Here is a 9,400-nt window from a genome sequence, read left to right as displayed (position 1 = left end):
GTCCATCACGCCCCGTCCCCGTTTTCATCGCCGTTGATCGCCCGCGTCGATCTCGTCGCCGGCACCACCGTGGTTAGCCTCTTGTTCTTATCTTCTTTCTGATTTTCTTAGTTTAGATAGAGACTTGTCTAATTTTCTTACTTTAGATAGATACTTGTCTGATTTTCTTACTTTTGACACACATAATTATATATAATGCACGCAGATGAACCGACAATGGATGTATGGTGACAGACACACCTCCGAGTACATTAAGGGCGTGCATAATTTTCTCAAAGTGGTTGAAGCAAAAAAGAGGAATGGTTTTATGTGTTGTCCATGCCCTAAATGTGGGAATACGAAGTCTTACTCTGACCGCAAAATCCTTCACACCCACCTGCTTTACAAGGGTTTCATGCCACACTATATTGTTTGGACAAGGCACGGAGAAATAGGGGTTATGATGGAAGACGTCAAAGAAGAAGAGGATGATGACAACTATGTTCCCCCTGAATACCGTGATGCTGCAACGGGGGGAGCTGCTGAAGATCAAGAGGAACCAGACGATGTGCCCGATGATGCTGCAACGGGGGAAGCTACTGAAGATCAAGAGGAACCAGACGATGTGCCCGATGATGATGATCTCCACCGGGTCATTGTCGATGCAAATACGCAATGCGAAAGTCAAAAGGAGAAGCTGAAGTTCGACCGCATGTTAGACGATCACAAAAAAGGGTTGCACCCCAATTGCGAAGATGGCAACACAAAGCTGGGTACCGTACTGGAATTGCTACAGTGGAAGGCAGAGAATGCTGTGCCTGACAAAGGATTTGAGAAGCTACTGAAAATATTAAAGAAGAAGCTTCCAAAGGATAAAGAATTGCCCGACAGTACATAAGCAACAAAGAAGGTCGTATGCCCTCTAGGATTGGAGGTGCAGAAGATACATGCATACCCTAATGACTCCATCCTCTACCGTGGTGCGTATAAGGATTTGAACGCATGCTCGGTATGCGGTGCAGTGTGGTATAAGATTAGACGAGATGACCCTGGTGATGTTGACGACGAGCCCCATAGGAAGCGGGTTCCTGCGAAGGTGATGTGGTATACTCCTATAATACCACGGTTGAAATGACTGTTCAGAAACAAAGAGCATGCCAAGTTGATGCGATGGCACAGTGAGGACCGTAAGAAAGACGGGAAGTTGAGAGCACCCGCTGACGGGTCGCAGTGGAGAAAAATCGAGAGAGAGTACTGGGCTGAGTTTGCACGTGACCCAAGGAACGTATGGTTTGGTTTAAGCGCGGATGGCATTAATCCTTTTGGGGAGCAGAGCAGCAATCACAACACCTGGCCCGTGACTCTATGTATGTATAACCTTCCTCCTTGGATGTGCATGAAGCGGAAGTTCATTATGATGCCAGTTCTCATCCAAGGCCCTAAGCAACCCGGCAATGACATTGATGTGTATCTAAGGCCATTAGTTGAAGAACTTTTACAGCTGTAGAATGAAAACGGTGTACGTGTGTGGGATGAGCACAGTCATGAGGAATTTTACGTGCACGCGTTGCTGTTTGTAACCATCAACGATTGGCCCGCTCTCAGTAACCTTTCAGGATAGAAAAATAAGGGATACCACACATGCACACACTGTTTTGCTGACACCGAAAGTATATGCATGGAGAAATGCAGGAAGAATGTGTACCTGGGCCATCGTCGATTTCTGCCGACAAACCATCAATGTCGAAAGAAAGGCAATCATTTCAAAGGCGAGGCAGATCAACGGAAGAAGGCCGCCATGCGTAACGGTGATCACATACTTGCTATGGTCAATAATTTAAAAGTAATCTTCGGAAAGGGTCCCGGCGGACTATCTGTTCCGAGTGACGTTGCGGGACACACACCCATGTGGAAGAAGAAATCTATATTTTGGGACCTACCCTACTGGAAAGACCTAGAGGTCCGCTCTTCGATCGAGGTGATGCACGTCACGAAGAACCTTTGCGTGAACCTGCTAGACTTCTTGGGCGTGTATGGGAAGACAAAAGATACAGCTGAGGCACGGGAGGACCTGCAACGTTAGCATGAAAAAGACGGCATGCCTCCAAAGCAGTATGAAGGTCCTGCCAGCTACACTCTTACCAAAGAAGAGAAGGAAATCTTCTTTGAATGCCTGCTTAGTATGAAGGTCCCGACTGGCTTCTCGTCGAATATAAAGGGAATAATAAATATGGCAGAGAAAAAGTTCCAGACCTTAAAGTCTCATGACTGTCACGTGATTATGACGCAACTGCTTCCGGTTGCATTGATGGGGCTTGATACGTCTCAAACGTATCTATAATTTTTGATGGTTTCATGCTGTTATCTTGTCAACTTTGGATGTTTTATGTACCTTCTATATCTTTTTTTGGGATTAACTTATTAATTCAGTGCCAAGTGCCAATTCCTGTTTTTTCTGTGTTTTTGACTCTTTTCAGATCTGATTTTGGAACGGAGTCCAAACGGAATAAAATCCCCGAAATAAATTTTTCCAGAACGGAAGAAGATTAGGGGACTTGAGGGCCAAGGCAGGAGAGCCACAGGGGGCCCACAAGCCCTGTAACCACCACCAGGGGGGAGGCGGCTACCAGGCTTGTGGCCTCCCTGGCGCCCCCCTGACCTAGCTTTTTCACCTATATATTCCCTAAAATGCAGAAAAAAATGAGGGCATCCACGAAAACACTTTTCCGCCACCGCAAGCTTCCGTTTCCGCGATATCTCATCTGGAGACCCTTCCCGGTGCCCTGCATCAACATCATCTCCTCTCCAATGACTCGTGAGTAGTCTACTTCAGACCTACAGGTCCGTAGATAGTAGCTAGATGGCTTCTTCTCTCTCTAGGATCTTCAATACAAAGTTCTCCATGATCTTCATGGAGATCTATCCGATGTAATCCTCTTTGGCGGTGTGTTTGTCGAGATCCGATGAATTGTGGATTTGTGATCAGATTATCTATGAATTATATTTGACTCTTTGCTGATTTCTTATCTTCATGATTTGATATCCTTGTAAGTCTCTCCGAGTCTTGGGTTTTGTTTGGCCAACTAGATCTATGATTCTTGCAATGGGAGAAGTGCTTGGTTTTGGGTTCATACCATGTGGTGACCTTTCCGAGTGACAGAAGGGGCAGCAAGGCACGCATCATGTTGTTGCCATCTAGGGTAACAAGATGGGATTTTATCATAGATATGAGATTGTCCATCTACATCATGTCATCTTGGTTAAGGCGTTACTCTGTTCTTTTGGACTTAATACACTAGATGCATGCTGGATAGCGGTCCACGTGTGGAGTAATAGTAGTAGATGCAAAAAGTATCGGTCTACTTATTTTGGACGTGATGCCTATAGATATAATCATTGCCTTAGATAACGTCACGACTTTGCGCGGTTCTATCATTTGCTCGACAGTAATTCGTTCACCCGCCGTCTACTTGCTTTTATGAGAGAAGCCACTAGTGAACACTACGGCCCCCGGGGCTATTCACAACTATCGTTTCCACTTTCACTTTTACTTTGCTCTGTTTACTCTTTGCTTTCAGTTCTCACTTTGCAAACAATCTATAAGGGATTGACAACCCCTTCATAGCGTTGGGTGCAAGCTCTTTGTGTTTGTGCAGGTACTTGTGACTTGACGAGACCTTCCATTGGTTCGATACCTTGGTTCTCAAAACTGAGGAAAATACTTACCGCCGTTGTGCTATATCACCCTTTCCTCTTCAGGGGAACACCAACGCAAGGCTCCAAGGCCGCGGGAAAATCCTTTGCATATTTGTCAAGGAAGTCCCTAAGGGTGTAGCCGTAGCAGCAGGATTCCTGGCGCCGTACCAGGGAAGGTCTGTTGTCGCAGTAGCAGGGCTTCTACCGGAAAACGTCCGATTAGCCATTGTGAAGCTATGTGCATTCCTCAATGCAATCTCTCAGAAGGTGATCGATCCAGAAATCATACCAAGGCTAAGGAGTGATGTGGTGCAATGTCTTGTCAGTTTCGAGCTGGTGTTCCCACAATCCTTCTTCAATATCATGACGCACGTCCTAGTTCATCTAGTTGACGAGATTGTCATTCTGGGCCCTGTATTTCTGCATAATATGTACCCCTTTGAGAGGTTCATGGGAGTCCTAAAGAAATATGTTTGTAACCGCGCTAGGCCAGAAGGAAGCATCTCCATGGGCCATCAAATAGAGGATGTCATTGGGTTTTGTGTTGACTTCATTCCTGGCCTTAAGAAGATAGGTCTTCCTGAATCGGGGTATGAGGGGAGACTGACTGGAAAAGGCACGCTTGAAGGGGACTCAATAATATGCAGGGACGGATATTATTGGTCTCAAGCACACTACATAGTACTAATGAACTCTACCTTGGTGACCCCGTATGTCGATGAACACAAGAACAGTCTGCGCTCCAAACACCCGGAGCAGTGCGACGACTGGATTACAAGTGAACACATCAGGACTTTCAGCAGTTGGTTGGAAACACGTCTCAGAGGTAAGAACACTGTTTGTGATGAGTTGTACTCATTGTCCAGGGGACCATCTTCAACTGTATTGACTTACAAAGGATACGAGATAAATGGGAATATATTTTACACGATCGCCCAAGATCAAAAGAGCACCAACCAAAACAGCGGTGTCCGCTTTGATACAGCAACCGAGAGGGGAATAGACACATATTATGGTTACATAGTGGACATATGGGAACTGGAATACGGACATGATTTTAAGGTCCCTTTGTTTAAGTGCAAATGGATCAATCTGTCAGGAGGCAGGGTACAAGTAGACCCACAGTACGGAATGACAACAGTGGATCTGAACAATCTTGGGTACACTGACGAACCGTTCGTCCTAGCCAATGATGTGGCACATGTTATCTATGTGAAGGACATGTCTACCAAACCGAGAAAAAGAAAAGATAAGGAACCGAATACATCATACGATGAGCCAAAGCGCCACATAGTTCTTTTAGGAAAAAGGGACATCTTGGGAGTGGAGGGCAAGATAGACATGTCCAAAGATTATGAAAAATTTCATGAAATTCCTCCCTTCAAAGTCAAGGCTGACCCCAAGCATCCTGATAAATGATGAAGATTATCCATGGTTACGGCGCAATAAGGAAAGGACACAAGCGAAGAAAAAATGAAGACTTTCTCCACAACTATTATGATGATACCATGCCAACTTTCAACATTTTCGTAGTTCATTTGAAATGCCTGTTGTAAGAGACAAGTTTCTGTATGAAATCCTGATACTTCGAAACAGATTATCCGTTTTGTACACGAAGTGCATCTAGTTTTTGTCGTAACCCTCTCAACTTTCTTGCATATGCTATGTGGTTGAAATGATGATACCATGCCAAATTCCAACCTTTTCAGAGTTCATTTGAAATGCTTTTCAATTTCAGGGTCTTATAGCTTAAAATAATCAGTAAATGCATGAAAAAGAACATATGAAGTCAGAAAGGGATGAAAATTAATGATGTAAGTAGAAACCAAATAAAATAAAATAAACTTTAATAAAACAAGAAGTCCGGATTAAAAGAATTATCATAAAAGAAAATAAATAAGTAATTATAATTTTGTTACAAACTTTAATAGCAAAAAGAATTATCATAAAAGAAAATAAATAAGTAATTAGAATTTTGTTACAAACTTTAATAGCAAAAAGAATTATCATAAAATAAAATAAATAAGTAATTAGAATTTTGTTACAAACTTTAATAGCAAAAATAATTATCATAAAATAAAATAAATAAGTAATTAGAATTTTGTTACAAACTTTAATAGCAAAAAGAATTATCATAAAAGAAAATAAATAAGTAATTAGAAACAAAAAAGAAAGCAAAAATCTAGAAAAAAATTAAACATAGCACCGCACCGAGCCACCACACGGCCTTTGGTCTTGGTTAGTGTCAAAAAACAAAAAATTAGTTGTAAGTAGAAACAAAAGAAAAAAATAAAGCAAAAAAAAAACAAAAATAATGGAAAAAAATAAAAAAATATGTGAATTTATAGAGAAAATTCAACCTAAATTCAAAGTACTAGTTAGCTTAACTAGCTAACTAGCACTTTGAATTTAGGTTGAATTTTGTCTTTAAATTCAAGCTCGATGTTGCACCCATGGCGGAGCTTATAAACAGGTTCGGGAGCCTTTCGCTTGGCGAGGTGGGACTAAACATCCAACTGCACCGCGGCTGTGGCAGGCACATGCCTTTAGTCCCGGTTTGTGGCTTAAATCGGGACCAAAGGCCTCTGCTTCCCGCCCTTCGGGCTGCTGAAAAGAGACCTTTGGTCCCGGTTGGTGGCTCCAACCGAGACTAATGCCCCCTTTAGTCACGGTTGGTGCCACTAACCGGGACCAAAGGTCTCTGTTTCCCGCCCTTTAGGCTGCTGAAAAGAGGCCTTTGGTCCCGGTTGGTGGCACCAACCGGGACCAAAGGCCTTTGCTATATAAGCCAACACTTGAAATTTTCAGATTGGTATCGCCACCATTGCCCCCCACTCGACGATGCCGCAAGCTCATCCACGGCGCCGCCAGGCTGCCCTGTCGCTCATCGCCCGCCGCCATTGCCCGTCGCCCTCCGCCCCCCGAGCCCACGCCGTCGCCCGTCGACGTCGCCCTCTGCCCCCCGCCGTCGCCCTCTGTCACCCTCGATCCATCGCCCATCACCGTCGCCCTCGCCCTCCGCCCCCTGCCACCGTCGCCGTAGCCCTCGCCGCCCACGCCGTCGCCTGGCCGCCCCCGATGTGAGCCGCCGCCGCCACGACTCTGTTCTTATTTTTATTTATTGTTTTTCATTTTTGATTTATAACACAACAATTTGTTGATTAGAATACAAAAATACAAATAAAAATACATATTTTTGGATACAATTTTGTACTAAAATGAGTCTCTCAAGTGTCCATCTTATTCGAGAAAAGGCTTGGAAATTCCACACCCACATAAGAAAATGAAGTCTTCATATACTTTATTTCCTTGTTACCCAATGGAAAAATTCACGACCATTCGATTATCTATTTTCTTAGATTAAGCAACTAGTCTATAACTGATTATTCTTGAATGAAGTAGCAAGCAATACAATGTTTGTTTCTAGGAAACTAGAAATGCAATGCTAATGTACCATTTTCTTGGAACTCTTGACTATAGTTATTGCGTATTAAAGGCACAATATGTTTGAAAAATATATAAAAAAATCTCCCAAAAATGAAACCATATGTTTTGTGAATCTGATGGACCCCTTTTCATAGCCTTACCCTAACCAATAAGTCATCATAAGCATCATCACCTATATTGTGAAAACATTCATTACATTTGTGTTGAGATACATTTGTTATTTATTTTTAGAAGCGCGCTGATATAAGAAGGATTGTCCAAGGTTTTATCATAAAAGACTATGTCCATGTCTCAAAATCACGTATTTTAAAATGTGGTGATGTGGTAGTCCTACAACCATATGCCTATATAATATGCCTATCCCGCATAGAACTAGTTTATTTTTTAGTTCATTTTACGATGATATAATATGCCTATACCGTATTTTAAAATGTGGTGATGTGGTGATGTGGTAATTATTGATTTATTTTTACAAGCACGCTGACGTCAGTTGTGCTTCCCCGGCAATGGCGCCAGGAAAGTGCTGATCCTGCAATCTCTAGTGTTAGCTAGACGAATGCTTATGACAACGAACCTTCTCCTGCAACGGCACCAGAAGAATGCTGCTAGCACTCCCCGGCAATGGAACTCGAAGAATGTTGTTGATGGCCCACCAGCGCGTGGGTTCGCAGCAGTTTTCGAGGGTAGAGTATTCGACCCAAATTTGTAGATCCCCTAAGGGAGGTGAGAGAATACTATCGAGTATTAGCAGCTGAATTTGTCGGATTCAACCACACCTGAAAGATTAGTATCTGCAAGCACAGTAGTAATAACAAAGTAGTATGATAAGAACGGTGTAAGAAACGTTCTGTTGACAGCAGACTATTCCTAACAATTGTATCAATGGCGCTTTCGTTGCCGCGTTGACGGAAGTTGTCAGTTCCCGTCAACGTCCGGTGAACCAACAGTGTAACATGTAGCAGCAGTGTAACGAGTAATAGCAGTGGCAAGGAACAACAGTAGTGACGAAAGTAGCAAGTAGCAACAGTAGCAAGAGACAGTAATAGCAACAGTAGTAGTAGCAGAAGAGCAAGACAAGTAACAGCAGTAGCAACAGTAGTAGCAGCAGAGCAAGACAAGTAACAACAGTAGCAACAGTAGGACAAACTCGTAGGCAATGGGTCGGTGATTTGTTTGGATGATATTCATCATGCAACAGCTATAACACGGAGAGATAAGTGGCTAGCTCCCGTTCGTCAATGTGATGTAGGCATGCATTCCGTCTGTCGTCATACGTGCTTAGGGAAAAGAACTTGCATGACATCTATTGTCCATCCCTCCCGTGGCAGCAGGGTCCAAAAGGAAACTACGGGATATTAAGGTTCTCCTTTTAATAAAGAACCGGACCAACGCATTAGCACTTGGTGAACACATGAACTCCTCAAACTATGGTCATCACCAGGAGTGGTTCCAGTTATTGTCACTCCGGGGTTGCCGGATCATAACACATAGTAGGTAACTACAACTTGCAAGATCGGATCTAAAACACACATATATTGGTGACAGCATAATAATTTCAGATCTGAAATCATGGCACTCGGGCCCTAGTGACAAGCATTAAGCATGGCAAAGTAGTAGCAACATCAATCTCACAACATACTGGATACTAGGGATCAATCCCCATCAAAACTAACTCGATTACATGATAGATCTCATCCTACTCATCACCGCCCAGCGAGCCTACGAATAGATTACTCACGAGCGACGAATAGCTTCATGGAATTGGAGAGGGAAGAAGGTTGATAATGACGATGGCGACGATTTCCCCCCTCCGGAGCCCAAGACGGACTCCAGATCTGCCCTCCAGATGAAGAACAGGAGGTGGCGGCGCCTCCGTATCGAAAACGCGACGAAAACTTCCTTTTTTTATTTTTTCTGGGACGAAAGGCAACTTATAGAGCTGGAATTGGGGGCGGCAGGTGCCTGTGGGCCCCACAAGCCTGCCCACCGCCACCAGCGGGGGTGGTGGCGGAGCAGGGGCTTGTGGCCCACTGGCCCACGGCCTGAGGTGGAACTTGGCGCAGATATTTTTGATATTTTCCAAAACTTCTCTCGGTAAATTTTCAGGACGTTTGAAGAACTTTGATTTCTGCACAAAAATAACACCAAGGAATTCTGCTGAAAACAGCGTTAGTCCAGGTTAGTTCCATTCAAATCATGCAAATTATAGTCCAAAACAAGGGCAAAAGAGTTTGGAAAAGTAGATACGTTGGAGACGTATCAACTCCCCCAAGCTTAA

Source organism: Hordeum vulgare, chromosome 7H (genome assembly GCF_904849725.1).
Source record: "Hordeum vulgare subsp. vulgare chromosome 7H, MorexV3_pseudomolecules_assembly, whole genome shotgun sequence".
NCBI lineage: Eukaryota > Viridiplantae > Streptophyta > Magnoliopsida > Poales > Poaceae > Hordeum > Hordeum vulgare.
Note: the sequence above shows the minus strand (reverse complement) of the source record.